This window comes from Bidens hawaiensis, unplaced genomic scaffold (genome assembly GCF_021521415.1).
Source record: "Bidens hawaiensis isolate Kalapana, Puna unplaced genomic scaffold, B.hawaiensis_p1.1 tig00040207_1, whole genome shotgun sequence".
NCBI classification, from domain to species: Eukaryota; Viridiplantae; Streptophyta; class Magnoliopsida; order Asterales; family Asteraceae; genus Bidens; species Bidens hawaiensis.
Window position 1 is genome coordinate 119044 of NW_027497104.1, and position 12246 is coordinate 131289.

Consider the following 12246-nt stretch of genomic DNA (forward strand, 5'->3'; position numbering starts at 1 on the left):
GGGTCTCACCGGAAGCAGCCTCTCTATCCCTATGGGGTAGAGGTAAGGCTGCCTACATCTTACCCTCCTCAGACCCTACCATAGCTTTGCTATTGGTGGGATATACTGAGTACGATGATGATGATGATTCTATATATATATATATATATATATATATAGAGAGAGAGAGAGAGAGGAGAGTAGTGTGTGTGTATATGTATATTTATATGTGTGTGTATGTGTATATATGTGTAATGTGTGTATATATATAGATCGAGAGAGAGAAGTGTGTGTGTGTGTGTATATATTATACACACATAGCAAACTAAACTAATAGAGTTCGATGATGGAAAGAAGAATTAGTAACCGTGTATTTGTTAATCATGCAAGCACAGAGACGGAAGATGACATGATTCAGCTGTAGTTAAGTTAATCGGTTCCGCGTAGGGTGTACTTGAGACAGCGAATACCAATAGAGAGAGGAACGAATTCGTGGTGATTGATAACCTTAATTAATATCTCTCTGTTAATATATACCCAAGGGGAAATCAAATTAAGATGGTAAATATAATTATGCCCATCAAATAATTATCATTTATTTTATAGGATATTAGAATCAATGATCTTTTATTATTAGATAAATAGTAATAAGCTTCATATATAATTAAAAAATTAAATTTTAATTCTTACATGCTCATCTGTTTGGTAACTTTGGTTTTTAGTTCATTCAGTAAAAAACCATGCAATTACCATGTAATTACGTAAATAAATCTTATTGTAAATTGATACTGCTAGTTATTTATATACTCCCTCCGTCCCGGTCAAAGTGTCTTAGTTTGAAAAACACAAAGTTTAAAGTGAATTGAATGATTACTTTTTTTGCTAACCAAATGACAATAATGTTCTTGGAAAATGGGTCCACCATATTGTTTATTAATATTAGTTGTGTGTGTGCGCTTAAGGGTAAACTTGAAAATTGGCTAATAAATTTTGAAAGTAGACATTTGTAATGAGACAAATAAAAAAAATATGGACACTTTTAATAGGACGGAGAGAGTATAATAAATTACAAGTTTGGTGTCGCAAAGTCCCTATTGGGCCATTTTGCGGCACCCTATTGGTAGGGTTTTTCTTTTTTTTTTTTAATGTTTCGCCCGTAATGAACGTAATGAAAATCTATCGAATGTGGATTTTATTTTTGTTTTTTTTATTATTTTGTTTTAGTTACGGTACCATTCGGCCCAACGCAATGGAAACCGACTGAATTCGCGTAGACTTATCACACTTTGTTTTAGTTCTAGCATCGTATCGAAAACCGACCGAATGCTGATTTTTGTTTTTTTTAGTTCCGGTACCGTAACGAACATGATGAAAACTGACTTAATTTGCATAGACTCAACCGCCTCAACGCCTGGGATCGATAACGGTCAGGTTTTACCAATTAACGAGTTTTACCAACCGACGCTAGACCATTGGTCCACCCTAATTTTTATATATTTTTTGTTTTATTTTTGTCTTGGTTCTGGGCCTCCGGCACAATAACGCGCGTGATGGAAACCGACCGAATTCACGTCGACTTATCTTATGAACGCTTGAGTTTTACCACCACCTAGGTTTTACCGACCGTTGCGCTGCGAAAAAAACTAGTTTCGAATAACAAGTGTTTTTTTCTCGAAAAATATTTGAGAGAGAGAGAGAGAGAGTCTGGTTCATATATAAACACAACTAGGAAACAACTTATTTTACGACAACCATTTTTGTGGCAAGTAGGCGAATAGACATAGCCTCAACATTCCGACAAACTAGGTAAGTGTGAAAACCTCAAGTCAATGCTGCCCAAATAATTGTCTTGATCTTCGATTCATAAATAAAAAGGTTTGACTCTTTCAATTCATGGAATAAATGGGTTTGACTCGGTACCTGGAATCAGTATCACATCTTTTAAACTGATAACTTTATAATACAACCTTTTATATTTTTATAAATTATAACTATTTCTTTTAGCAACAATTCACACACTTAATTCACTATAATTCACAGGGTTAAACTACAATACTATGTTGTAATAAGGGGGTAGAGGGTGTTTAGGATTCTCAGTTATAAGTTACGTAGTTTTAATTTATGACTTCTACACTCACAATGTTAATTTTCCCAAACATCTTATAAGAATTATAAGTAATAAAAGATAAAATAAGCATTCCCAAACACCCTCTAAAACTACTCCCGTCGGGAGCAATATAGTCGGTTGATCAGGCAATTTACAATTAAAATAAACTAAAAACCCAATATTGGGTGGCAACTTGTTCGGTCAACCGACCTTAAGTCGGTCGTTGGAATGTTGGATGAAGCGAATCACAATTTCCTTTTTTATATTATTTTGATTCTTACTTGTTCAGTAACTTCGATTTTGTATATATAAAATATAGTAAAACATATAATTAAGTGATCAAAATTCCATAATTGAAAGTTATATAATAATTTAAACACATAAATTCTAAAAAAAATACACTAGTTTAATATAACTGAACGTAAATAAAGATTAAAATTAGACAACAAACTATGTATACTAAAACATAATCATTTTCAATTCGAACCGTTGTTCAACCAATCCGAATATAAAACGTGCTCGTCTTCATATGGGTCATAGTACACCAATGATATGATCTTGATCTTTTTCTAACTCTGAACTAGGCATGTAATACTCTTCGTCATATATAGTTTTTCTATTACTTTTTAATACAATAAATCTAATCATAATATATATATATATATATATATATATATATTTATTTAAAAATTTAATTTGGTTGGGTTGTGAATGAGAGTGAAAAATTGGGTTGGGTTAAGTTGTATAGGTGAAAGAAAGGAAAATTAGTTTTTTAATAAAAAATTTGGTTAAGTTGGGTTGTGAATGAGAGCAGTCTTAAGTAATTTTACATCCGTCATGAACAATTAAAAGAGACGATAGAACTCATAGATATTGGTGATTTTAGCATCACCAAATCATTTGATACTATATTATGATTTTTGATACCAACGGACACGAGGATTCAAGGAGAAAACACCCTTGGTGGGGTCGTGACTCGTTGCCCATTCAACAAGTGGCACCCACATCTAGTAAAGAGTAAAATGCTTCTAGAAATGGCTTATCGTATGCATGTTTGTAGGATAAATTGCAAAAACTTGCCAATTGGTAAGTCCTCGTTAGCTACTTGATCAATGGTAACTATTAAAAGCAGCTAAGCAATCAATAGGAACTTTTGTTAGTGATGACGACCAAATCAACGATAGATAAGTTAATGTTTGCGGAAGCAGTCCATCATCAACTGAGTTATTGTTGACATGCAATTCATTAAAAGTAACTAATTAAGTTAACTGCTAACAGCAAGCAATTACTATACATAACTGCAAATTTGTTAAACCGTCAAACGGATACACGTACTCCTTCATGAAACATTTTGTCTTTAACTAAATGTTCTGATGGTTCACAAGCTATAAAATGAAATTCTTTGGTCTATTTCAAGTGCAAGTTTCTCAATGGAAATATACATGCTCGTTCTTGTTTCTTTCTAAATTAACAGATTAAGATCATGAGAGGACCATCAAAATACTTTAATCTAGATGTATGTATCACGATTTAGAGAGATATTCAAAACACCTAAGTACTACAAAATCTACAATAAGGATTGACCGATCACAAATACCACCGATGAATTTTAAGATTATTGGTTGTGGACATTGGCAAAGGTTAGTGGAAATCTTCATTGGTCATTGATTATGTGTAATTGATGATTTATATTTAAAATGAAAAACTTGTAATTAGTAATATTGTAACTTAAATGTTTTTAATAGCAAAAGGGTAGTTTGGAATAATTTATCTCATAATTAAAATTTTCGTTAACCCTAAAATAACTTAAAATCATTTATGTTTTTTTTCATAGATTTGTATTTATTACTTTTGGTGCAATTAATTTTAATGTTTTGTATATGTGTAAAAGCAAGCATGCTTATATAAAACTAGTAGATAGAACTTCCATGTTGCGGGAGCGTATGACACAATTATAAATTATATGAAAAGGCTTATATGTTATAATTTATAAAGCACCATAATTTGACACGTACAACCACATTAAAAATATACTTGTACATCACAAAATAGCCTATCAGATTAGAATTGCTCAAAATTTGGTGCAAGGCCAAAATGGTACACAACAAAAGCATAGCATCCAGAAGCTCTTCTATTAGTATTGAGGAAAACGCAGTGCTCTCTAATGCTACAACCTTCATTTGCTGCATATGGGATAACCAAATTCATAATCTAACAAGCCACTTTTTATCCGCCATGCCAACATTCAAATTGCGCAGCCGAACCCAAAATTATCCACCAGGGAGCTTACATTATACAGATGTCCACAGCAAATAACCGCTTTTTGGAATGTAATTAAATAAAACTATAGACGAACCTGCTTATCTTCAAATTTGTAGAACCATTATTTGTTGTCGTTGTCAAAAGCGCACCAGCTTATTTGTTGGGCAAGATACTTGCCATGCTTCCAACAAAGGTACTTTTTATATCATGCAGATGCAAAGTGTGTTGGATGATGCTTTGGACTATATCTAATTGATTGAGTTGCATAATGCTAAGACATTGCTCCTGTTGAGGCGAGCGATCTCTTTTTGCAAGAACCTAGGTTGACGATCTTTGTCAAGTGGCGACGACATGTGTGCTCTTAAGAGAACAGATGCCGAAAACAATATGTTGTATGCAGCCTATCGTCTATCTATGATCTAAATAAAATGTAAAACATTAAACCGAATAGCAAGTGTGAACAACGTTTACCTTTAAGTCCCAAAGCTAAAGCACTCGATAAACCCAATGTCACACGGAAGCTGCATAACATAGTACAACAGCAAAAAAATAAAAAAATAAACATTAGATATCATCAAATCAATGTTACCTACTATATAGCCATCACATTTGTATAAAAATATCAAGGAATAAAAATAGCCTCTATACTAAAAGCACATACAAGTATACAAATTATATATATTACCTCATCAATGCGCGAATTAAGATCTAGTTTAATTTTTCAATCGGGTTCACCTTCTATGAAAACACTCCCTAGTACATATGTCTCCATTGCCAATTTTAGTATTCCTTGTTGAAAACCACTAAACTAGAAAACGAAACCTGTTGTAATTTTCTTTATAACCATAAAGATTTACATTATAAACGCAAAGAAATTTACCATTCCATTAAATCCATTGGTTTAGGAACAAAATTTGAAACCTTAGTGACGGCAACAAAAAAGTATATTCGATCTAGTAGTTTTTAGATACATCATCAAAGAGTTTATAAAACTTGACAAAAAATAGATAAATAAGTAAATCAGAAAAAGCACTTATGATTTTACCTAAATCACCAAAATAATGCTTGGTCCTTGAGGGGTCTCAGAAGCTTAAATGTTCATGCGCAACAACCAAAAAACCAATGAAATATACATACACGCGCGCTTCAAACGACTGGTACCATTTTTATTTCCTTTGTTTCCGTTGTACAAAATGCCCGCATTTGAGTAAATGACTCGCCTATTTTTCATCATGGTTTTCTTGGTTACTTTTGTAGGTCCTTGATACGGGATCAAACAGCTAAGTTCTTGGATCAATCTCAACAACTAGTTAGCGGAAATCACTAGTGTTAAACCGAGATCTCGAATCTTGTTGGGTTCAGTTATTTTCGGTTTGGGAAAGAAAGAGAGAAAGTAGAGAGAGTTGGTGAATGGATGAGGTAGAAAATTTTCCAAAAAGCTAGTATGTGCATGAAAGGATACACTATTTATAGTGCATCTCCATGCACATGTCTTTCATTATAATTGGCCCAATGGGCTCACATTATAAGGCCTTGAGCCCAAATGTTATTACAACAAACGAAAGCTACGCAAATTACATCGTGAATAGCACGAAATAATACAAAAGGCTATATTAACAAAACGAGACCCTACAATCTCCATCTAGTCTTTTCGTATTATCTTCAACTTCCGTCTTCAATCGGTCTCGTATTCGAAGGGAGACTCATAATCAAATAGTTGATTGTCAACAAGATAGTGAACGAATTTGTTGAACTTTTCAACTACTTTGTCGGTGTTGTCCCTCCAAACATCTTCAACTGTGGACAAAGGAGAGTTGTAAAGCTTCAACAAATCTTCTTTGTCCAGACCTGCAAGCTCATGCTCGCCAAAGAAAAGAAGCGTGTGCATGGTCTCACAGTAAATGACCACCTCCCATGTGCTGTTGTCGAACTTCCATGCAACAAAGTCATAAAGAATGTTGGGAGTGAACGACTCACCATGGTAGATGGCCCTCCATGATCTTTGGGCATCTTGTACCTCAAACCCTTCCTTCTCTTGCCGGTGCCAAGATCAACCCCTGTCACATGCAGATATGATCTACCCTTGTTGAGTGTGAAGATAGGGTAGTAATCCTTCCACTCTCTGCACAAGAAGCGCTTGAACCATCCTTTATTTGTTGGAATGACTTCTCTCGCTCTAAGATCATTTCTCGCATAAACTAACTAATATGTAACATTTGATTTTAATACGAAATCTACACCTCAAAGTTTATGCTTAACTAGAAATCTAAATACATTATACAAGAAAATTATATATTCATGATTATATATATATATAAGAAATCTAAAAAACCCACATGACATGCGGGCTAAGGGCTAATGCTACTATATAAGAAATTAATAATAAGCAAAATAATCGATGATGCAAGAGAGAATTAATTATTTGGATCGGGTTAAAACTCAGAAGAAAACGGCATGACCGCTCAGAAAAAAAGAGAATTGATGAATTTTGTGATACTATGTGTATAAATCTCTCAATTTGAGTGTCATGCAACAAAATAGAGCACACCCATGTACTGTAGAGACTTGAGAGGTAGGATGCTGGTATATTTATTAGAGATGTAAATTTGATTTATAAAATTCCTAAAACTTATATAAACATTTGATAAAAGTTGACTAGACATAATTTCTATCTAAGTAATTATATTTAAATTTTATTAAAGCCCTTGGTAATTAATTGCTTGTATGATGGTTTTATAATGTTGGGCTCTAATTATTAATTTGGACCGGGCCTATAGTTTGTTAGGGGTCGAGCCCATTGCTACATTGTTGGGTCTATAGATCATGTTATCGACAGAATGCTAAGTATAGAATTTTGCCTTGCATCCCATACCTAAATTAGAAAAAGACAAATATACGCCTTCAAATTTGGGGTTACACCTAACTGAAGTGGTTGTCTTACAACATATATGCTACGTACATTAATTACCAAAAGTGCACATCCATTTTTTTTAACTTGATGGCACGCCTCTTCATAGCCCAGGTGTGTCCATACCTCAGACATAATTTTAACCGTCCATCACTAGTTTGAAGCTCGAGGACGACACCAACCCGTTCCAGGTGGAAAACGATAACTCGTAAAAACCTCTTACTTGCCTATGCCTAAGAGCTCAAATGACATCCCTACTAATAGCAACAAGATCTTTTATGCTGAAAGTGAGATTTGAACTTGTCACCAGCCAAAACAACATCCACTTGTAATTTATGAACAAAAGTACACTTAGAAAAATGAAACAAGTAATTCTCTCTTATGATGTTTCACTAAGTGATGTGAATCAATTGGCTTTTGTTAATAATCAAGAAAATAGAAAGAATCTAAACAAATCTAAATCCTATTTCTTTTATGAACTTCTTCCTTTATTCCAGCACACTCACACATAAACTTAAAACAGATACGTTGGAACTTGTCATGATATGGCCTCATATATTAGTCTGCATGGGACTATAAGCAACTAAGCTCACTTCGTTCACGAAAGTATCCATGACCATATGTTGAAGAGATGAGATCAGCAAGCAACGGTAATTGCAGTGTCACGAATGAAGCGATTGGAAGACATGTTAATGCAGCAATTGGAACCAATATCCACAGCTTCTCTTGCCCGGACATAATATATAATGTTGAACCAAAGGCTATCAACATGGTTGTCACCGATAAGAATAACATGGCAAGACCAAGTATCAATCTCTTAGGTAACTTGTAGAGGAAATCGTCATATGAATAACGTGCTGTGAGGATCGATAGAAACAGGAGCAAGGAGGTGGTGGATGTGATTATGTGAACAATGAGATTGCGTCCGCGACAATAAATATGATGAAGCTTGGCTTTGTTTTATAGATTGCTATTCCAGTATCCCCATTGTTTCCACCTGGTACAGTAATGGCCGAAGCAAAAACAATTGTAATAATAAGTGCAGCTGTAACGTGTATGAATCGGCTGTTTTTTTCACCCACTCTTCACCTTTTTGTCTCAAATCCTCGTGTTCTTTTGTAAACACCATAGTTGGTGTTTCGCCTTCCGCGTTCTTCTTTGTCCTCTCACTTGGCCGCAAGAGTTTACTCACTTCCTGTAAGTTAGAGCATGTTTTGGGATTGAGTTTGAAAATTGCTTATTGGCTTTTTCAAAAAGCCAACATGAAAAGCCAGGATTTAGGGGGTGTTTGGGATTCCTTATTTTTGCCTCCTTATAACTTATAAGTTATTGAAAAGTTAAAAAGGTGTTTGGGATTGCTTAATATGTGAGTGAAAAAGTTACATATGTTACAAGATTGTAACTTATAACTTTTCCATAAGTCATAAGGAGGTAAAAATAAGGAATCCGAAACATGCAAGTAATTAGGTGTAGAAAACTGTTTTTTAACCATTTCAAAAGGCTAAAATAAAAAGGATTTTTGTGATTGCCAAACACATTTTAACTTATTGTAGGCTTTTTGAAGACATGGGTCGGCGTTCTAGTTCGACTTACAGCGACGACAGGTCATCCGCATATGCTTCTCCCGATTTTTGAGTTTTTGTGAGTTGCCTCGACAACATGTCGCTGCCTTATGCTAGTTACTTTTGTACTTTTTTAAATAGCATTAAACAATAAGCGGAACAATGCTATGAGGTTAACCATGTGGCCTATGGCGAAGACACGTCGTCAATATAGATTTAGATATTTTCTTTTTTCCTTTTCCTGTATTTCATGAATAATACGCAGATGACGTGTCGTTACCATAGGTTTAACTATTTTCTTTTTCTTTTTCTTTCTTTTTACTTTTCTTATATCCTGGAATAAATAAAAAGAAACAACAATGTCGTTTTCTTTGGCCCTACACCGATGGCATGTCATCGCCAAAGGATAGATGATAACTTGATCTATAGCAGAACACGGCTTACGTTTTCATTATTGCCCATCTCACTCTAATTAATCACAGTGTCCATCTCACCCCAATCTAGAACGGATCTTTGATAAGTCAAGCTTTAACCTAAAACTAAAATGATGATGGCTCTTAATTTACCATGCTTGCAATTTTGATCTTCCGTTGATCTTTTTTGGTAAGGTATGACTCATGTAAGTTAGTAATGAAGTTAGAAAACTTAAAACACCATATAAAGTGATTATTCTTTTAACTCATCTTTGGGGTTCTCGGTAATTTAGCGGATAGGTGCTAAGATTCGAGTTAAATTGGGGTAATTTAGTGGATTGGTGCGCCAACTTTTGCCACCAATGGCTATGAACCTTTATGGTGATGACATGACGTTAAAAAAACCATGAGACGAGAACATATGGGCTATATAGGGACACCATATGAGTTATTTCATCAGTTTATGATTGAATTTTTTCTAAAACCCATTTTGACTCAAACCCAAACTCGTTACTACCCGTTTTAACGGTTATCCAACCTGACCTGACCTGACCTGACCTGACCTTTTTGCTAAGTTTACAATATAATATAAATATTTGGAATAGGATGGGCACAAACCAGGGTAGACGTAGCTCTTCCATGTGACATGATTGACTTTGTATGTCTCTTGGTTCTCAATATCTGGCATCTTACATGTATCGCCTAAGCTGCAATTCTTAACAAGAATATCTTCAAAATGAAAATAAAAATAAAATGTTACTAAGATCAAGCAAGAAAAGCCAACCAGCATTGGATCCATAAGGAAACATACGAGAATAAACAAATTTTTGGTAGAAGTTGTATCTTTTGGCACTCGGATATGCGTCCGACTTTTCTGCAAGAGATCCTAAGACCAGTCCAAACTCAAAGTGATTTTTTCCAGCCAGTTTAGAGTAGTCCTTTAGCATCTCATATGCAACATCTGCAAGTAGAATTTCGAATACCAAAATAAATTTACTTGAGGCTAGCTTGTTTATCATCATCATCATCATACTCAGTATATCCCACCAATAGCAAAGCTATGGTAGGGTCTGAGGAGGGTAAGATGTAGACAGCCTTACCTCTACCCCGTAGGAATAGAGAGGCTGCTTCCGGTGAGACCCCCGGCTCGATAGTAGTTTTGCATCAAGCCTTAGACATAAGGCGCATAACACTCAACCACCGGCACACCGGTTGATTGGTGCATGTACCATTGTCTTTCAGCTATCAACGCCACTACATGATGCCTGATTAACCTTCCGCCACTTTTAACATTATTTTCACGAGATTAGTAAATTAAGCTAGCTTGTTTATATGGTTGATAAAAAAAGCTCACCAATATAACCGGCCGCGATTGAATTATGGATGATAGAATAACCTTCAAGCCCCTCAAAGGGGTTCAGGTCTCCCTCCTCAGTGAGGCTAATGTGTTGTTTGCACTTTCGAAGTAAATAATGACTAGTATCAGGTTCGGAATATGTAGCAGCTACTGAGAGAGGCGAAACACGGGTTTGGAATAATAGTCGTGGGTTTTTCTCGACCAACTTTTGTACCGCCAGGTTGTTGTTAAGAATTACAGCATACTGCAACGCGTTACCCCCTATATTGTCAACCAGAGTTGGAAGTGACTCCGGGTTGATCTGATTGAGGAGATTCTCAAGAAACCGAATATTTTTAAGATTTCGGATTGCAAGATGAAGGGCTGTGTGTCCTTTATAATTGAGTTCAGCAGTCAATGCATCTTTGTCCCGGTCGAAAAATTCTTGAGCTTGCTTCCAGTCTCCCAGTTGAATAGCTCTGCGTAGCGGGATGTACCTATCGAATTCTATATATATGTATATATCCCCATACGAATAATCATGGAAATTAAAAATAGCAAGAAACAGGAAATTAATAATATATATGCATGCCGGATTAATTAGTACGTGTTGGGAATTTTGGTTTAAGAGCGCTACTTGACATGCAAGGTTAAGTAACAAGGTTTAAGAAGTGAATAATTATAAACAATTAAATGTGTTTTGATTTAATTGTTAGTATAATTATTATGCCCTATTATTTAGCAATCTTAGCTGTAGTCTAAAGGTAGTCTAAAGGTGATAGGTTAGATTTTAAATACAGTGCTTTGGGGTTTTGAGATTGTAATTGAGTTTTGTAAAGTCTCTCAATAATAATATTCGTGTTTGGGTGTTAGCCAAATTAACGTTCGTGTTCATGTTCAATACCTGGTACCAATTCCATTGGTACGTGTAATATGTCATGGTCTATAGAATTGAGCCATACCTTTTATTCTGTCTTTGTTGATGGTGTCAGTGTCGGTGTCGGTGATGGCGCGGCTTCTACCTTGAGGGTTATATTTGATCAGTAGCTTAAACCAAACGGCATGAGCTGTGAGTTCATCGACAACAGTTTTCATCACATCTTCACTCAACGAACCAAAGATCCACCCTTGCACTAGGGCATCCAGCCTTTTCCACTTCAGATACTTGGTACTGCTGAGACTATATTCCGGTATTGAGTCATCGATAAAACTGAGCATATCATGGTAGAATAAAAGGGTCCGCATCTGTTTCTTCCACGGCACAAAATTAGACATACCGGAGAGCTTTATCGACACAAAGCTAGCCGCATTCATGTGGGAAAGGTATGGATAGTGTTCTAACCCTGAGGATGGATTATTATACAAACAAACAAACAAGCAAACACCCATTATTTGTACGTAGACCAACAATTATGAAGGTTATTGATCAAAAGAATAAATTCATATTGGCTTTTGTTTTTTACCTTCATTCCTGCCTGAGGTGAACATTAATTATAGTGGATTGTTATTAAGAAACTAGGTGATAGATGAGTTCTTGATTATGGATGAATGTATATCTATGCTTCACATTGGTCGCTTAAATAACATAAAGCAAACTAGGATGAGCTCTTTTTCGGGCTTCTCTCATTCTTCTTTGGCACCTACAAGTTAGCTTCCAACCCTAGTCAGCAAGCTTCAAA

At 35.2% G+C, this 12246-nt stretch overlaps 1 pseudogene; it reads right to left on the bottom strand.

The window, feature by feature from the left end:
- Positions 1 to 7798: 7798 nt before the first annotated feature.
- On the bottom strand, positions 7799 to 11881 carry LOC143591960 (uncharacterized; annotated as a pseudogene).
- Between the last annotated feature and the right edge of the window lie 365 nt (positions 11882 to 12246).